This window comes from Glycine max, chromosome 9 (assembly GCF_000004515.6).
Source record: "Glycine max cultivar Williams 82 chromosome 9, Glycine_max_v4.0, whole genome shotgun sequence".
NCBI classification, from domain to species: domain Eukaryota; kingdom Viridiplantae; phylum Streptophyta; class Magnoliopsida; order Fabales; family Fabaceae; genus Glycine; species Glycine max.
Window position 1 is genome coordinate 31,454,302 of NC_038245.2, and position 20,474 is coordinate 31,474,775.

Consider the following 20,474-nt stretch of genomic DNA (forward strand, 5'->3'; position numbering starts at 1 on the left):
ATTTTTCAAAATTTAGAACAAGGTTAGTTTCGATGCATCTATTCAAAACCTTTTCCAGACTATCCAAACAAATATCAAAAGAGGATCCATATACAGTGAAATCATCCATAAACACCTCTATGCAATTTTCTAAAAAATCACTAAAAATACTGATCATGCATCGCTGGAAGGTACCAGGGGCATTGCACAAGCTGAAAGGCATCCTCCTATAGGCAAAAGTGTCGAAGGGGCAGGTGAACATGGTCTTTTCCTGATCCTCAGGAGCAATAGTGATTTGCATATAACCAGAAAAACCATCAAGGAAGCAGTAGTGAGATTTACCTATCAGACGTTCAAGCATCTGGTCAATGAATGGCAGGGGAAAATGGTCCTTTTTGGTAACCTGGTTCAGCCTCCTATAGTCGATGCAGACTCTCCAACTGTTCTGCACCCGAGTAGGAATCAGCTCCTCCTTTTCATTTTTGATCACGGTGAGGCCGGTTTACTTCGGGACTATCTGGACGAGACTCACCCATTGGCTGTCAGAGATAGGATAAATGATTCCAACTTGCAAAAGCTTGGTTACCTCCTTCACTACATCAAGAATCACCGAGTTGACTCTTCTATGTGGTTGTCTTACTGGTTTAGCCCCATCCTCTAAATTTATCCGATGCATACATGTGGATGGGGTAATACCAGGAATGTCCGCCAGGGTCCAGCCTATAGCCTTCTTATGCTTCTTGAGAACTGATAACAACTTCTCCTCTTGCTCATCAGCAAGGGAGGCATATATAATTATTGGAAAACTTTTGCTATCATCCAAGTAAGCATATTTTAAATTTGATGGTAGAGGCTTCAATTCTGGTGTGGGCGGCTGGATAATGGTAGAAAGAGATGGTTTCTCAGCCTGTACCTCATAAAGAAAGTCAGAGGTATGTGTACTTCCTGAAACATGGTTAGTTCTATCTGACTCTAGAAAATCTATCTCAAGAGGTAAAACATCACCAGACATGTAATTAATATCAATTTCAGATTCACTCTCAGCATCAAATTCAGACATATGATCAAGTACAAATTAAGATTCAATGCATGATGAGTGACATGCATGCAGATTAGAATGAAGGTCAGTCATGTATTCATCAACAATATGGTCAATTATTTTAGCACGAAATACAGAAAGATCTCCAGGTAGGTGTTTCATAGCATCAAGAATATTAAATGAACAGTTATATCACCAAACTCCATAGATAGTGTGCCTGCATATACATCTATCTTAGTTCTAGCAGTTTTCATAAAAGGTCTGCCTAGAATGATGGGAACTGATCCTTGAGAAAATCCCTCCTCCATATTCAAAATATAAAAATCAACAGGGAAAATCAGCTCACCAACTCCAACTAAGACATCCTCTATGAAACCAGCAGGATAGGCATCACTTCTATTAGCTAAATGAATTACCACATCAGTTGACTGCAAAGGACCAAGAGATAGAGAATGAAAAATAGACAGAGGCATAACACTAATAGAAGCTCCTAAATCTAGCATGGCATTGTCAAACTTAATGTTCCCTATAATACAAGGTATGTTGAATGTACCTGGATCTTAACATTTTTCAGGGATTTGGGGAACAGATTTACCAATCAATACGGAGACATTTCTGCCCATACTAATTCTTTCACTTCCTTTAAGCTTCCGCTTATTAGTGCACAGCTCCTTCAAGAATTTAGCATATCTTGGAATTTGCTTTATTGCATCCAGCAGAGGTATGTTTACCTCTACTTTTCTAAATGTTTCCAAGATCTCCTTCTCCGCCTCTTCCATTTTTTTGTTGGAAATTGCTCTTGGAGGGAATGGAAGAGGGATATGCTGCTTTTGTAAATCAGAATTACCAGTGGAAGATTCACCTTCATAGAAATTGTTAGGTAACTTACTCTTTAAATTTTTGTCATCATCTTTTTCTGGAGTAGAGTGAGGTTGGGCAGGTTCATTTGCAGATGAGGAAGATGTTGCTGGTTGAGGTCCTTGACATTGCTTTCCCGATCTCAATGTAATGGAACTCCCATTTTTGGGATTCTAGACAGATTGAGAAGGTAATCTGTCAGAATTCTGGGGCTGCTGTTGATTTAACTGTGTAGCCAATTGTCCCATTTGATTAGTTAAGCTTTGAATGGAGGCTCTGGTCTCTTGTTGAAACTGCATGTTTTGCATAGTCATTTGCCTCACAAGTTCTTCAAGGGAAGGTTGCGGAGAAGCCTCAACTATTTGTTGTTTCTGGGGTTGTTGCTGTTGTTGTTGTTGCTGTTGCTGTTGTGAATGATTTGACCATCTAAGGTTGGGATGATTCCTCCACCCGGGATTGTACCTATTTCTAGAGAGGTCATAGTTGTTCTTTTGTGGCTGATTTTGCTGCTGAGGTTGAGGGGGTCTATTGTAGATGTTTGCAGCATAAGCTTCAGGCTGTTCAATTGCTTCAGATTGTTGCACAAAAGGGCAAAGGTCTGTGTGGTGGTCGGCAGAGGAGCATAAACCATAGAGTCTAGCGACAGGTGCAGATTTTTGATTCATGGCCAGTTAGGTTACCAGGTTAACTAAGGCATCTAGTTTACCTTCAAGCTTCTTAGTCTCAGCTGATGAAGATGAATTTGTGACTACTTCATGCACTTCATTAATGACAATAGCATCATTTCTGGCACTAAATTGCTGGGAGTTTGAAGCCATCTTCTCAATTAAATTTATGGCTTCAGCAGGGGTCATGTCTCCAAGGGCTCCACCACTGGTAGCATCTATCATACTTCGCTCCATGTTACTGAGTCCTTCATAAAAATATTGGAAAAGAAGCTGCTCAGAAATCTGGTGGTGAGGGCAACTGGCACATAGTTTCTTAAATCTCTCCCAGTATGCATATAGGCTCTCTCCACTGAGTTGCCTAATGCCTGAAATATCCTTTCTGATGGTCGTGGTCCTGGAAGCAGGGAAAATGTTTTCTAAGAATACTCTCTTGAGGTCATCCCAGCTCGTGATGGACCTTGGAGCAAGGTAATATAGCCAGTCCTTTGCCATTCCCTCTAAAGAATGAGGAAAAGCCTTCAGAAATATGTGATCCTCCTGGACATCTGGGGATTACATGGTGGAGCAGACAATATGGAATTCTTTCAGATGTTTGTGCGGGTCTTCACCTGCAAGGCCATGAAACTTTGGAAGCAAATGGATCAGTCCAGTTTTAAGAACATATGGGACATCCTCATCAGGGTATTGGATGCACAAGCTTTCGTAGGTGAAATCAGGTGCAGCCATTTCCCTTAGAGTCCTCTCACGAGGTGGAGGTTATGCCATGTTCTCAGAATGTTTAAAATCAGAATGTTCAAAACTATAATGCTCAAAATCAGGATGTTCAAAATTATCAACCACAGAATGCTCAGACTCACCAATAATAGAATGCTCAGGATGCTCAAAAGGTACAATATGATGCCTAACTAATCTATGAAATGTCCTATCTATCTCAGGATCAAAGGGTTGTAAGTCAGATGGATTGCCTCTAGTCATACACTACATTCAGCATGCACAACTAGTTGTCTTCTTATGCAAGTAACTGTGTAGGTTTGAACTACAGCTACCCTCAAATGATATCCAAATGACTTGAAATTTTGAGAGCAACACCCTAAAATCATGAAAAGATGGCACAAAAATTTTCAGGCAAAAATTCAAAGTCTAACTATGGAAACTACCTTAGGAAAGTTTAGAAAAACAAAACAATAAAACTTGAAAAATAAAAAATAAAACTAGTAAACAGGCGATTTTGGCTAGCTAGAGACCTCAGCCGGCCTTTGGCTGGCTGCAAAAGTTATGGCCATTTGAAGTTTTGATAAACACAAGTTCTCAAATTTTTTTGAATCTCTCAAATCTGGCCACAACAAGTGTTCCTGGTATTTTTCACACAAAATATGAGTCAAAAGAACCTACCACACCAAAATTCAGCCAAAAATAACAACCCTAACTATCAAAACAAAAATCGCCAATTAAATTGTCAGCAACAGTCACTAATTCAGTCGCTAAGGGATTTGCACTACTACTCTATTTTGCAGATCAACAAAAGTGGTTGCTAAATCTGCCGCAAAGCACTATTCATAGCAAAACACAAAACTGAAATAGGGGAAGCGCTGAACAGAAAAACTAAAACAAAACACCTCACTAAACAAAATAACAAGACACTAAACAACACTAACACAATACTAACACCACACTAACACAACACGAAAGCATAAAACAACTGAACATAAAACACGAATCACTAGCGAACCTTTGGACACTACTCCCCGACAACGGTGCCAAATTTGATCGAGGCCGTACCCGAATCAAATAAATATTAAAAATGCAGTATCTAGGAAGTGATCTTAGGTCGTCTCCCAACAAGCAATGGTCAACCAAATGTTCATAACAAATAGTAGGAAAATAGTAACGAATTGGGGGGGGGGGGGTTGTTTGCTTTTGTAAATTAAATAGCGAATAGATGTGAATTAGAAAATATTACAATTAAAACATGTTGCTTCCCTTTGATTCACAAGCAAGTCTCTTATCCTAGGTTACGAGAGTTTATCCTTTATCAGTTCAATCACTTAATCCAACCCTAAATTAAATTACTAAGCGAAATTTAACATAAGGCATTCATTATGTGATTAAGCAACACATACACCAATTAATCATAAACGATCATTACGCATGAACGTAAATTTAGTGCAGAGACAATTAATCAAGGACTAAGCATGCATGAATTAATAGCAACAAATACAGAGTAATTGGTGAAGAGGAAAAAACTGATTAGAATTTAATAGTAATAATAGAACCTCAAAGAGAACTGTGCTTGATCCTCAAGAGAAAACAACGCTGGAGACTTAGTCTTCTATTAATCAATAGAGAATGAAATTATAGATTGAAGCAAGAACGAAATTTTATTGCTAAAACGAAAAGTGACTAAAACGAAAAAGAGAGTAGCACTCTAAAACTAAAACAAAAAAGAGAGAGAGGAGAGGAGAGAGAGAAGAGAAGAGAAGAAACTAAACTAGAACCTTGGTGTTGTTATATAGTTTTCAGCCCCAACGCTTACAAATATGTTTTAAATCCAAGCCCATAAATAAAATAAAATCTAGATAAGATAAGATTAGATAAGATCTAGATGAAATAATATCTAGATGAGATCAAATCTAAATAATATCTAGATAAGATAAAATCTAGATAAGATAAAATTTGGTAGAATAAAATAGTTTGCTCTCTTCAAGTCCAAACCCAATTCTGGATTCAAGCTTAATTGCTTATAATTCTCCTGAAATTAAATTAAAAACACAAAATTAATCCAGTAGGCCCAAATGATAAAACTGCATAATTAATTTGACAATTAAGACTAATCAGTAATTAAAATGGTGCAAAAAGGGTTAAGAAATAGGAGAAAATAATGGCACATCAACCGCTTAGCGCACATTAGTGAATTTCGGCTTAGCGCGTGCCTTTCTCGCTTAGCGGATGAACTGAAGCAGTGCGCTTAGTGAGATGAAGCAGTGCGCTTAGCGAACCTGTATAGCTCATCTTCTTCCAAAGTCTTCCTCGTGCTTAGCCCATGAGTGTTGTGCTTAGCGGACGCTCGCGAAGCCAGCAGATTGGCTTAGCGAGAAGGTGAATAACAACATTTTTCAAAGCTTGCCTAATTAACCTGAAATTGAGAAAAAATGATTATTAAACACACAAAATGAAAGTACTAAGTATTTATTACCTATACTTAGCAGAAAATACTTATAACACTACAAAATAACCATAAATTGGAAGAGTTTGATACAATTTACACAAGTTTTATACATAAAAGTTAGTCGTTTTCACCGACTAACACTGCCAGGTCTCTTCACCTTTGGGTGTATTTTTTGAAAGATTCGTGCCCCTTTTTGCATATGTTCTGTAGTTGCATCCTATCTGGATGATATCAAAATTGTACTGATACTGCCTAAGGAAGGCAACCATTAGGTCCTTCCAAGAATGGACTCGGGAAGGTTCCAAGTTAGTGTACCAGGTAACAGCTACCCCATAAAGACTTTCTTGGAAGAAATGTATCAGTAGTTCCTCATCTTTTGTGTATGCCCCCATCTTCCAACAATACATCTTTAGATGGTTCTTGGAGCAAGTAGTCCCCTTGTACTTGTCAAAGTCCGACACCATGAACTTGGGAGGGGTGATGATATTGGGTACTAGGAACAACTCTTCTAGGTTAGCAAAGGCATAATCTTTGCCTTCTTCAATGGCCCTGAGCCTTTCCTCTAGATGATCCAACTTTCCCATTTCTGCCATAGCATGAGGGTTTTTACCCGTTGTGGAATGCAAGGGGTGTGGTTGTGGGTGATACTGAGGGCCCTCCAAAGGTTTTTGCAGGGGTATACCACCAACTACTTGCCCTTTAGTGGCATATCCGAGGCAAGGCTCAAAGTCGGCTAGATTGTGGTGGGGCATTTCATGTGCCAGATTGAGGTTGTTGGCTTTCAATAAGTATGGGAGCTAAGTTATTGACATCCTCACTGGGAGTGTATGCCACATAGGGTGGTGTATAGTTGGGAGGCAAGCCATATGGTGGGAAGGCATGCTTGTTTTTCACACTAAATAAGGGCCGCCCATACCTCCCAACTCTTTGCCTTCCAGACCTACCATATCTGAGGTTGGATTATTTATTTGGTTGTGGCCATATGGGGGTTCAGGTCCACCTCAACAATGGTGCTGGTAGTGGCTATTGCAACCACACTGACCTTTATTATCTCCTTTATGCTCATCATGGCCTCCATCATTATGGCCATTTTCTCTTTCGAGGCCTTTGTGTCGGCTTTCATTTGCTCTTGCACCTCCTCTACTTCACCCATTACTCTAGCTCTAGCACGGGTTCGGTAAGGGCACCGTAAAGCGTGTTCTTTTCTTTTGATAACAATGATTAAGTTGGTTTTTTTCAAGGAAAGAATGCAATGAGCAATGCAACAAATGAAAATCATGGATGCACAGTTGAAGTATTTTGCGAATTTTTATGCAAGACATGGGATTGAATCTTGATCAGGAGCTTTCTTTCCTTCTTCTTCTTCTTTTTTTTTCTCCCATTCTTTGATTAGGAATTTCCTTTCTTTTCTTTTTGCTTTCTCCCACTCTTTGATTGGGAATTTCCTTTCTTTTCTTTTTTTGCTTCCGAGGGTAAGGATTGACATTCTCACCCTGGGTCAAGGTTTATGGTGAGTCAGGATTTTGGCTCAAGGCTTGTAGAATGGCTAGACATGATACATGTCAGGGTTTGGTTTGGCTCAAGGATAAAAGGGATGCCCCACATTATTTCCATGACACAAAATGCAAAAATGATGATTTGGAAATTTTATGCAAAACTGGTCATGCATGCACCTATGTGGACACTCAAGTGTCAAATTTTTAAGGTCATGTGATGCTAGGGCTCAGGATTCATTTCCTCTATTTTAAATCAACCCAATGTTTCCAAAATATGTTCTTTTATCAATTTGTGCATTCATCCGAGTCCATTTTGGGTACTCGGGAAAATTTCACAGCATTTACCCTTCAAATGTGTACACACATTTTTTTTCCAAAAACTAGCTATGATCAGCGAATTTTTCTTCAAAGAAAAGTTGGAAGTCATCTCTTTTCAAAAAGCATGTTGGTTTTTTAGCTAGACAACTTATTTTCCTTTTTATCATTTGTTTATTTCTTTTTCTTTTCCTTTTCTCTCTTCTTTTCTTTTCATCATGATTTTTGTTCGTTTTACTTTTAGGACGATGTTCCTAAATGAAAAAAACTCTACACGGTTCCGAAATTTCAAATAAACATCATCGATAATAATGATATAAGCACTAACGCAACATTCTAGACAAAATGTATGCGCGATACAAATGACGATCGAAACAACAAAAACAAACATTAGTCTCTCAAGTCATAAAAATAAACATAATATGAAAATGATAAAAAGAAATATGAAAGAAAACATGAATCTAGGGATCTCCCAGTCATGTAGCTCCACTCCCTCCCAAGAAGTCAAGCAAATCGGTCATCTCCTCGTCCTCGTGGGCCTCCTCTCCATCGTCGGGGGCCTCTGGGGGTGCCTCTCCTGTCTGGGCCTCGGGCCAATCCCCGGGACATGCGACCTCTGCCCTGAACTGGTCTGGAGTAGGGCATGAAAAAGAAGTGAAGCCCTAGCTCTGCATGCTGAGGCTTAGCTGGTAAAGGGTCTCATTGGTCCGCACATGGGCCCTGTGGTTGGCCGCCTCCTGGCGAACCACATGCCGTAAATATTGCTCCGTGTCAAATGACCCAGCTGGACCCGCCTGATGAGGTGGTGGCGCGCCTGCGGCCTGTGGAGCATCACCCTGAGCCTGTCTCTGGGTGTAGTACTTCTCAATAAAAGCCCGGGTGATGGGCGATCGAATCACCTTGGTAGGTGCAACGGGGACTCCGAACGACTGGCAGAGTCCGGTGATCAGTGCGGGAAAACCCAGGGCCCTATTGGACTTATCTAGGTCCAAAGGGTGCCTGGTCGGTGCCATACCTGCAAATAGATAGATGGCATCAGCGATCAACTAAGCCACATGAACACTCATCCGTGTCAGGATGGCGTACACCAGCTGACACTTCGGTAGAGGGAGGTCGGAATTATGATCGCTGGGCAGGATGTTGCTGAGCAGCAACGTCATCCATATCTGGGTCAGGGTGGTCATGTTGGTGTGCATGATCCGCACTCGCCTCCCTGCAGCAGTCCGGGAAAAATCCTGCCCCGGTATACACAGCAACTGGGCGATGGCCTCCTCATCAAAACCATCGGAGCGGTTCCTCCTCTGGCCATACTCGCACTCCTGGCCATCTTCCAGCACTAAAGGATATCCCAGGAACTGACTGATAGCATCCGCATCGAACGGGATCCACTGACCCCTCACCCAGGATCTCATATCTCGCACGCCCTCCTCCGTAGGCCAAGCATTGGCATAAAATTCGAGGACTATGTCTGGGTCGAACTTGGCCATGGGGGTAACCAGTGATGTCCACCGCCGGCGCACTATCTCCTCCTGGAAATCGGTATACTCATCGTCCCTGAGCTGGACGTGTCACTCCCGGAGAAATGACCATCCCTTGATGGCCTCGAAGCCCTGCTGGTGTTCAGCGCTCCTAAAGCGGTGGCTGTCATACTCGGGAGCGGAACTGGTTCCTTCGGCCGCTTTATCCTTCCTGGATCTCTTTGAGGCAAGCTTCCTCGGGGCCATCTCCTGCGAAGGCAAACATTTGGAAAGTTAGTTTTACCCAGAAATGCTACTCTTAAAACGAAAATGGCATACAACCTCCTCCAATACAAACATCAATGTAAATTTAGAGCAAACTCATGTACATACTTCCTTACGAACATTCACTCGCACGAGATATTCTTCTAACTAAGGAAAAAAATACACCCATGCACAATCAAGGCATCCTCGTTACCTAGACCACATACATGCACCTCCTTTGCAAGATTTACATACATGCATACTCAAGGTATTTTGGCTACCAAAGATTGCACACGTGCACATTCGGGTATTTCTAGTACCCATACATACACCAATTTCATAAGGAATTTCGGCCATCTACACCATAAGGTATTACATTTCATGCTCTTTTCAAGTGTTCGCTACCTAAAGCCGCATGCAAATTCAAGTATATTTTCTTTTGCTAAAAAAAACATTCAAATTAAAAAGGTATTTCTGTAAGGTATTTCTTTACATAACATGCAACATATATATATCTTTGTGAGACATTTTGACTACCCCAAAATCACATGTACACACCTCTAAGTATTTTGCTACCATACCTAAAGGTGTAAATTGCCAAAGGTATTTTGCTACTTATTCTACACCTACACGTTTATGATGAACAAAATTCCTAAACATCTAGGCGTATGGAAACTATTGTAGCGTGACTCATAGCTGATTGCTGGCCAAAAAGGGTAGCTTCACCCAATATGCACCCACTCTTGTGTTCTCTTGCATGAAAACTTTGGTTCCTAGGCCTAGGATATATGTGGGGCAATTATTCTAGCCCTTACGAAACTGAATACATGTCCCAAAAAATAGAAAACATGTGCAAACCAAATTGTCCCATAGGTTGTTTCCCTACAAAAATCACGCGCTAATGCCATTGAGGCATTTCACTGAACACTTGGTGGGCGCGCGTTTAGGCATCAATAGCAAGAGAACGGGGACAATGTGGCATGCCCCATTGCTTCAAAATACATTATAGGCCTAGGGCCATCTCATACAAACCCTCAATTCAACCCAATCAAGCAAGAAAACAAACCAAAATTGCCCCACATATTTGAGCACATTCCCACAATTTAGAGCACCAAAAGAAGATCAAAATACACCAATGAAAAGCTAGAAAGCTTAAGGATGGAATACTTACTTGTTGGTGATGAATAAAAGTGCAAAACGGAATCGAAAAATGCAAAAAATAGTGATCCTAGGGCTGCAAACTCGTAAATTTCGTGGGTATTGCTTTTGAATGGGGGGAAAAGAAGTTTTTGAATGCAAAAACGTCCCCCTTCTTCATTTTTTATATTTTGGTGCAGGGGTTGCTCGCCCAGGCGAGCTAACCTACTCTTTTTTTTTCGTAGTTTATCAACATCGCCCAAAACCTTGATTGGACAACATCCCAGGGATTTTTTTAAAAGTCGATTGATTTTAGGAGACAACTGTACACGGGAATGACTCGCGTGAGGGGACCAAAGCTTTTGATGCTCCGCCAGCCACTCCGTAAGGTACTGATCGAAACCCCCAGGATAGATTAGGCATCGAACAAAGGTAATAATTACTATGAATTCAAAGGATACTGGGCAGCTTTACAGCAGCGCTTTCTGCTTGTCCCGGGCTAGGTTAAGGACGACGACCTATTGGTAGTGACCCTAGCCTCCTTTTGTGTCCGTCCCCAAGTATCTGAAAGTAGGAAACAACGAGGTGTGGCAAATCTCGACCGCGTCGTTGTCTCACCTCGATTGGTTTCTGCTGTTTTAACTTTGTCTTTACCCCAGAACGTAGCTCGAGATGATCCTGCCCCTGTTTTACCACAACAATATGCATGCGTATGCGTATGCATGAATGTTTTCAAACGCAACAAATTTTTAGTGAAAGTTGGTTTAGGTTCAATTTTAATTAAGCGCTTGGGGCATCCCATGAACTGAGCAGAAGGGCTCAGGTGATCACAAACTAACACAAGGTTTAAAACCAACGTGAGGACTAAAGCCTCGAACCCACGTTCACTTCATTAAAAGATTGTAACGAGGGATACAGTAGACGGGGAATCCCTAGGGGAACCCAGAAAACACATAAAGATAGAGAACATGCAGCGACATCCTTAATTGCCCCAGATTCTAAGCATAATATCGCTTGACGACGTCAGAGTTCACGAGTGAAGGTAGCTCTTCGCCATCCATGTTGGTAAGCACCAGGGCTCCTCCGGAAAAAGCCCTTTTCACAACAAAAGGCCCCTCGTAGTTTGGGGCCCATTTTCCTTGATTGTCCTTGACAGCATGGGACATTTTCTTTAGCACAAGGTCTCCCTCGTGGAACTTGCGCAAGCGTACCTTCTTGTTGAATGCATTCTTCATTCTCTACTGGTACAAGCGCCCATGACTCATGGCCGTTAAGCGCTTACCTTCGATGAGGTTGAGTTGGTCATAGTGCGTTTGAGCCCACTCTGATTCCTTTAATCTGGATTCCGCCAAGATTCTTAATGACAGGACTTCTACTTCAAACGGTAGCACAACCTCCATTCCATATACCAATGAGAACGGCGTTGCCCCAGTTGACGTTCGTACTGAAGTTCGGTAACCGTGTAACGCGAATGGGAGCATCTCATGCCAATCTCTGTACGACATGGTCATCTTTTGGATAATCTTTTTGATATTTTTATTGGCCGCTTCCACGGCTCCGTTCATCTTTGGTCGGTAGGGCATGGAATTGTGATGTTGGATTTTAAACTCCTCGCACATTTCCCCCATCATCTTGTTATTCAGGTTGGTGCCGTTGTCCGTGATAATCATCCTTGGCAAACCGTATCGGCAGATGATCTCTCTCTTGATGAACCTGACCACTACACCCCTCGTGACATTGGTGTAGGAGGCCGCCTCGACCCACTTGGTGAAATAATCTATCGCCACGAGGATGAAGCGATGACCATTCGAGGCCTTGGGCTCAATGGCCCCGATGACATCTATTCCCCACATGGAGAAAGGCCAAGGGGCGGACATGACATTCAGAGGATGCGGTGGAGCATTGACATTGTCTGTGAATGCTTGAAATTTGTGGCATTTCCTTACGTGGACACAACAGTCACTTTCCATGGTGAGCCAGTAATAACCTGCCCTTAGGATCTTTCTAGCCATAGCATGCCCGTTGGCGTGCGTTCCAAACGAGCCCTCATGGACTTCCTCGATCATGTGGTTCGCCTCTTTGGCATCCACGCACCGCAGGAGTGTCATGTCGTGGTTTCTCTTATACAGTATGCTTCCGCTCATGAAGAAGCCGGCCGCCAATCTTCTCAATGTCCTTTTATCATTGTCGGCAATCTCTGGTGGGTATTCTTTGCTTACGACATATCGCTTGATGTCGAAATACCAAGGCTTACTGTCCCGTTCCTCTTCTACTTGGCAACAATGCACGGGTTTGCCACGACACCAAAATTCAATGTATGGTAGATCCCCGTGCGGCCTTAGCTGGAACATGGACGCCAAAGTGGCAAGCGCATCAGCCATTTGATTTTCCTCGCGGGGAACATGATGGAAGGAGATCTCATCAAAGGTCTTAGCCAATTCCTTGATATAGGCTTTGTAGGGTATCAGCTTGGGATCTCTAGTTTCCCATTCCCCCCTCAGCTGATGGATTACCAACGCTGAGTCACCGTACACCTTGAGTAGTTTGACATTGGAGTCAATCGCTGCCTGGACGGCCAGGGCACATGCTTCATATTCGGCCATGTTGTTGGTGCAGTCGAATCCTAGCCTGGCTGTGAAAGGTACACATTGATTTTCCGGAGAGACCAATACTGCTCCAACGCCATGGCCTAGAACGTTCGACGCTCCGTCAAACCATACGGTCCATTTGTCCCGATCTTCATCCATTTTTTCCTCAAACAAGGCCATGATGTCCTCATCCGGGAATTCAGGATGCATGGGCTGATATTCGTTAAGAGGCTGCTGAGCCAAATAATTTGCTAAGGCACTTCCTTTTATCGCCTTTTGGGTGACGTAAACTATATCAAACTCGGATAGCAGGACTTGCCACCGGGCGATTCGTCCCGTGAGAGCTAGCTTTTCAAAGATGTACTTAACCGGGTCCATCTTGGATATCAACCAGGTAGTATGACTCAGCATGTACTGCCTTAGGCAATGGGATGCCCATATTAAAGCACAACACGTTCTTTCGAGCAAAGAGTAATTCATTTCATAGGTCGTGAACTTCTTACTTAGGTAGTAAACAGCGCGCTCTTTCTTTCCGGATTCGTCATGTTGCCCCAGCATACACCCCATTGACTCGTCCAAGATTGTCATGTACAAGATGAGAGGCCTTCCAGGTACTGGTGGCATAAGCACGGGAGGATTCATAAGACACTTCTTTATCCTTCCAAAAGCCTCTTGGCAACCCTCATTCCAGCGATCAGTTTGGTTTTTGCGTAAGAGCTTGAACAACGGCTCACAAATGGCGGTGAGCTGCGATATGAATCTGGCAATATAATTCAAGCGTCCCAGGAAACCTCGGACTTGCCTCTCGGTACGGGGTTCCGGCATCTCAAGGATGGCCTTCACCTTTTCGGGGTCTACCTCTATCCCTTTTTGGCTTACGATAAAACCAAGCAATTTCCTTGATTTGACCCCAAAGGTACACTTAGCAGGGTTCAACCTTAATTGATATTTCTTAAGCCTTTCGAACAACTTTCGCAGGTTGACAAGGTGTTCTTCCTCGGATTTAGATTTAGTGATTATGTCGTCCACGTAGACCTCGATCTCTTGGTGCATCATATCATGGAACAAAGCTACCATGGCCCGTTGATAAGTTGCCCCGGCATTCTTGAGTCCAAAGGACATCACTTTGTAACAGAATGTTCCCCACAGGGTGACAAAGGTAGTCTTTTCCATATCCTCTGGCGCCATCTTTTTCTGATTGTAACTGGAGAAACCATCTGTCGCAACCTACCCTTCGGCGGGAGGGCGATGCGAGACTCGCGGGATGCGTGTTCCACGAAAGGAATACGCGCGGAGTCGCCACCAACGTTTATTTGAGGAAAACGTCGGAAAAACCGGAAAAGACGCGATCTACGAACTTTTTAAGTGAAAGGTTCGGGAGTTGTATTTACGCACGGGGAAGGTATTAGCACCCCACACGTCCGCCCCAAGGGACGGCAGCCTTTAATCGAATGTGCAAACATGACTTTGATTTTTTATGTTCCCTTTTTATGTCTCTATATCCTTTATACCCTTTTTATATTTTCTCTTTTTGTGGTCGACAAGGGTGTTTCCCTTTGCTCCTACGTATTCCTCAATTTGGGATGAGGAAATCAGACCTACGTAGTTCTTTTTTATCAAGTGATGCCTTTTTTACTTAAGTGGTGATCATTTTAAGGCGTTGGACCTTAAAAATGATCCATTTTACTTAGTGAGAAATTGAAATGACAAACTTTAAAAGCCTATTTTTGTGGACGAGCTTGACTAGGAGAGTTGATCTTAGCCTTAGTTTCACTTTAGTTATTAATCAATTCGATTAAGAATGAGAAATCCCAAAGAGAAAACGTCCGATTGATTTTCCGCTTTATTTCACTAAAAAGATATTTTTTTGATTATTATATTATTTTTTACCTTTTTTTGATTTCCAACGTGGTTACGGCATGACCGAACGGTCGGAATTGATTTTAACCGAAGTTAACGGATAATATAATTCAAACGTTCGGTGGAAATTTATTTTATTTTTAAGTTAAGCGAGAAATGACTTAAGCAAAATGGCTTAAGCATGTCAACAGGGGGTATAAAAAGTAAACAAAACGAGAATAAAAATGCACGAAACACAATGTGGACCACTACGGGTACATAGAATGAATCGAAAAGCTTGGTTCGAGGTACTTACCCGTTGAAGATCGAAGAACGATGAAGAACGAATGAAGAACGTCGAAGAACGGTTGAAACCTTTGCGAGATTCCTCACGGAAAACGTTACGGAAACGTTTCGGAAGCGCCTCGGCTTAGATTTTCTTCACGGAAACAATTTTTCCAAGCAAATTCGAAAGAGAGAGAAGTGCCTAAGGGGCTGGACCCCTTTCTTCTTCACTTCCTCCCCTATTTATAGCAAAATAGGGGAGGTGGTTGCCGCCCAGCTCGCCCAGGCGAGCAGGGTTGCTTCCTCCAGAAGCAACCGCCTTCTGGAGGAATCTTCTGGAGGGCCCAAATGGGCCTGGGTGCTATTTGCACCCCCATTTTTACTAAGTACACCCCCCTCTGGTGTTTTTTGGTGATTCTTTTTTCGTAAAGTTACGGAAACTTACGAATTTCGTAACGATACTTGTTTTCTTTCCGTAATGTTACGGAACCTTGCGGATTACATAATCATCCCCTTTTTGACTTACGGAATGTTACGGAACCTCACTTAATTATGCAACGATGCTTCCATTTGATTTCCGGTGTGTCACGAAAACTTACGGATTGTGCATCAATATTTTTTTGGTTTTTCGGCATGTCCTGGAATTTCACAAATTGCCTAATGATGGGTGCCAAGCACCTCACGAGGACCAAAGAATGGTCGCACGTCATCGAGCAAAGGTCCCCGGACGAAATTAGGGTATGACAGTTGCCCCTCTTTACTTGTCTTTTATTGGAGATAAAAGGAAAGTAAAGATAAGACACTAATTTCGTTCCTCTCGATTTGGCGAGAGTCGCGGGTGACCATAAAATCTCCACATGCAAATGACTTGTTGTTCCCAAAATTTCACAAATTGCCTAATGATGGGTGCCAAGCACCTCACAAGGACCAAAGAATGGTCGCATGTCATCAAGCGAAGGTCCCCGAAAATCAACGTATGACACTAATTCGGCTCCTCTCGGTTGACGAGAGTCGCGGGCGACCATGAAATTTCCGCATGTAAATGACTTGTTGTTCCCGGAGGAACAAAAGGTGCAGAAGACTATGTCAGTCCCTGCATGCTATCAAGCGTTCTGTCTTACAGATAGCAAAAGAATGTTTATACGGATAACCACTCGGGTATTTCCGCGTATCATCGGGCCCGCCGCCTCTGGATGATACAAGGGTTCAGAATGACCAAACTTGGTCTCTGCTTGTCATCGGGCCCGCCGCCTCTGGATGACAAAAGGGTGCGAATAACCGTAAGGTATCTCCGCGTATCATGGGTGCAGAATGACCAAACTTGGTCTCTGCTTGTCATCGGGCCCGCCGCCTCTGGATGACAAAAGGGTGCGAATAACCATAAGGTATCTTCGCGTATCATGGGTGCAGAATGACCAAACTTGGTCTCTGCTTGTCATCGGGCCCACCGCCTCTGGATGACAAAAGGGTGCGAATAACCATAAGGTATCTCCGCGTATCATGGGTGCAGAATGACCAAACTTGGTCTCTGCTTGTCATCGGGCCCGCCGCCTCCGGATGACAAAAGGGTGCGAATAACCATAAGGTATCTCCGCGTATCATGGGTGCAGAATGACCAAACTTGGTCTCTGCTTGTCATCGGGCCCGCCGCCTCTGGATGACAAAAGGGTGCGAATAACCATAAGGTATCTCCGCGTATCATGGGTGCAGAATGACCAAACTTGGTCTCTGCTTGTCATCGGGCCCGCCGCCTCTGGATGACAAAAGGGTGCGAAAAACCATAAGGTATCTCCGCGTATCATGGGTGCAGAATGACCAAACTTGGTCTCTGCTTGTCATCGGGCCTGCCGCCTCTGGATGACAAAAGGGTGCGAATAACCATAAGGTATCTCCGCGTATCATGGGTGCAGAATGACCAAACTTGGTCTCTGCTTGTCATCGGGCCTGCCGCCTCTGGATGACAAAAGGGTGCGAATAACCATAAGGTATCTCCGCGTATCATGGGTGCAGAATGACCAAACTTGGTCTCTGCTTGTCATCGGGCCTGCCGCCTCTGGATGACAAAAGGGTGCGAATAACCATAAGGTATCTCCGCGTATCATGGGTGCAGAATGACCAAACTTGGTCTCTGCTTGTCATCGGGCCCGCCGCCTCTGGATGACAAAAGGGTGCGAATAACCATAAGGTATCTCCGCGTATCAGCTCTTGAGTCATGGCAACAAAAGGCGGTATGGTCGACAAAAGCGAGGCTCTTGCTCCTACGTATCCTCCAATGAGGAATTCAGACCTACGTAGTTCTGGATAACTTGGGAGACTTGAAAAAGTCTCGTTGTTTTCTCCACTAAAATGCAAACATGCTTTAGCAAAGAGACAAATATTCCAACTGATTTAGAGCAGCATATGCTTTTTTGAGTGACAAACAATGCGCCTACCAGGGAAGGAGAGTCTGCTGATGGGATCCCCCATAACCATAAATGAGATCTTGGATGTTAGCATTTCGTTTCTAAATGACCATTTAGAGGAAACACTGGGTTCGACGAAAATAGAAGAAATCTACTCAAAGTGTATCAATCTCGCACAGGTAAGTGTTTCATCCTAATTCCGAACCATAGATATGTCATGACTTGACTTTGCAAATTATTTCCTATCAAATCAAAAATTACATGCGTGATCATGGATCAAATAGGACTTCCCTTGGGAATGGGTTCTTTTGGGGAGTTTTTCGGCTTTTGTGTGTTTTTGGCTTTTGATTTTTCTGGCTTTTTTCTTTTTCTGTTTTTGTTTAGTGCGGGGCGAGAAAAAAGGTCGCTAGCGCACGGGATTCTGGTTGGTAATCAAAGGGAGAAGACTATTTTAGGTTGTGGTTCTCTTTCCTTCTTTTTTCGTTCATTTGGTGACAATTCTGTATTGTTCAGATATTGTCTGGTCAAAAGACCTTTCTGCACATTTCTTCTAGTTCTTTGATCAAGAACTTTCTTTCCTTCCTTTTTTACTTTCTCCTATTCTTTGGTTGGGAATTTTCTTTCTTTTCTTTTTGACTTTCTCTTTGATTGGAAATTTTCCTTCTTTTCTTTTTTTGCTTTCTCCCACTCTTTGATTGGGGAATTTTCCTTCTTTTCTTTTTTGCTCCCGAGGGTAAGGATTGACATTCTCACCCTAGGTCAAGGTTCATGGTGAGTCAGGATTTTGGCTCAAGGTTTGTAGAATGGCTAGACATGATACATGTCGGGGTTTGGTTTGGTTCAAGGATAAAAAGGGATGCCCCACATTATTTCCATGACACAAATGCAAAAATGATGATTTAGAAACTTTATGCAAAACTGGTCATGCATGCACCTATGCGGACACTCAAGTGTCAAATCTTTATGGTCATGTGATGCTAGGGTTCAGGATTCATTTCCTTTATTTTAGTCAACCCAATGTTTCCAAAATATGTTCTTTTATCAATTTGTGCATTCATCCGAGTCCATTTCGGGCGTCTGGGAAAATCTTCACAGCATTCACCCTTCAGGTGTATACACATTTTCCAAAAACTGGTTATGATCAATGAATTTTTTCAAAGAAAAGCTGGAAATCGTCTCTTTTCAAAAGCATGTTGGTTTTTCAGCTTAACAACTTATTTTTCTTTTTTCTACCTTTTTCCTTACTTGCCCTTTTTTCCTTATTTGCTCTCTTTTTCTTTTCACTTTCTTCTATTTTCTATCTCATTTTCTTTCTTTTTCTATTTCATTTTTATCATGATTTTTTTGTTTATTTCACATATATACTTTTGGACGATGTTCCTAAACGAAGAACTCTACACGGTTCTGGAATTTCAAACATCATTGATAGTAGTGATATATAAATACTAATGCAACAATCTAAACAAAAATGTATGCGCTGTACAAATGACAATCGAAACAACAAAAACAAACGTTAGTCTCTCAAGTCAAAACAATAACATAGAATAAAAATGATAAAAGAAATATGAAAGAAAACATGAATCTGGGGATCTCCCAGTCACGTATCTCCACTCCCTCCCAAGAAGTCAAGCAAATCGGCCATCTCCTCATCCTCGTGGGCTTCTTCTCCATCGCCGGGAGCTTCTGGGGGTGCCTCTCCTGCTTGGGCCTCGGGCCAATCTCCGGGCCATGCAACCTCTGCCCTGAACTGGTCTGGAGTAGGGCATGAAAAAGAAGCGAAGCCCTGGCTCTGCATGCTAAGGCTCATCTGGTACAGACAATCATGGGTCCGTACATGTGCTCTGTGGTTGGCCGCCTGCTGGCGAACCAAATGCCGTAAATACTGCTCTATGTCAAATGCCCCAGCCTGGCCAGCCTGATGAGGTGGTGGTGGCGCGCCTGCGGCCTGTGGAGCATCACCCTGAGCCTGTCTCTGGGTACAGTACTTCTCAATAAAAGCCCGGGTGATGGGCGGCCGAATCACCTTGGTAGGTGCAACGGGGACTCCGAACGACTGGCAGAGTCCTGTGATCAGTGCGGGGAATCCCAGAGCCCTGTTGGACTTATCTGGGTCCAAAGGGTGCCTAGTGGGCGTCATACCTGCACAAATATAGATGGCATCAGCGATCAACTGAGCCACATGGATGCTCATCCGTGTCAGGATGGCGTACACCAGCTGGCACTTCGGCATGGGGAGGTCGGAATTATGATCGGTGGGCAGGATGTTGCTGAGGAGCAACGTCATCCATATCTGGGTCAGGGTGGTCATGTTGGTGCGCATGATTCGCACTCGCCTTCCTGCAGCAGTCCGGGCAAAATCTTGCCCCGGTATACATAGCAGCTGGGCGATGGCCTCCTCATCGAACCCATCAGACCGGTTCCTCCTCTGGCCATACTCGCATTCCTGGCCCTCTTCCAATACCATCGGATATCCCAGGAGCTAGCTGATAGCGTCGGCATCGAACGGGATCCACTGACCCCTAACCCAGGATCTCATGTCACGCACGCCCTCCTCTGTTGGCCAAGCATTGGCATAAAATTCAAGGACTATTTCTGGATCAAACTTGGCCATGGGAGTAACCAGTGGTGCCCACCGCCGGCGCCCTATTTCTTCCTGGAAATCAGTATACTCGTCGTCCTTGAGCTGGACGCGTCGCTCCCGGAGAAACGACCATCCCTTAATGGCTTCGAAGCGCTGCTGGTGTACAACGCTCCTAAAGCGGTGACTGTCGTACTCCGGGGCGGAACTAGTTCCTTCGGCCACCTTGTCCTTCCTGGACCTCTTTGAGGCAAGCTTCCTCGGGGCCATTCCTGCGAAGGCAAACATTTGGAAAGTTAGTTTTAGTGGGACATTACTCTTAAAGCAAAAATGGCATATAACCTCCCCCCATAAATACAAACATCAATGTAAATTTAGAGCAAGCTTATGCGCCTATTTCCTT

General features: G+C 43.3%; 1 non-coding gene across 1 annotated transcript; it reads left to right on the plus strand.

Moving 5' to 3' along the window:
- The first annotated feature begins 2,824 nt into the window (after positions 1-2,824).
- On the plus strand, positions 2,825-2,931 carry LOC112997944 (small nucleolar RNA R71). The gene has a single exon (XR_003262993.1). It is a non-coding gene; the product is annotated as a small nucleolar RNA R71 (small nucleolar RNA).
- Positions 2,932-20,474: the final 17,543 nt, after the last annotated feature.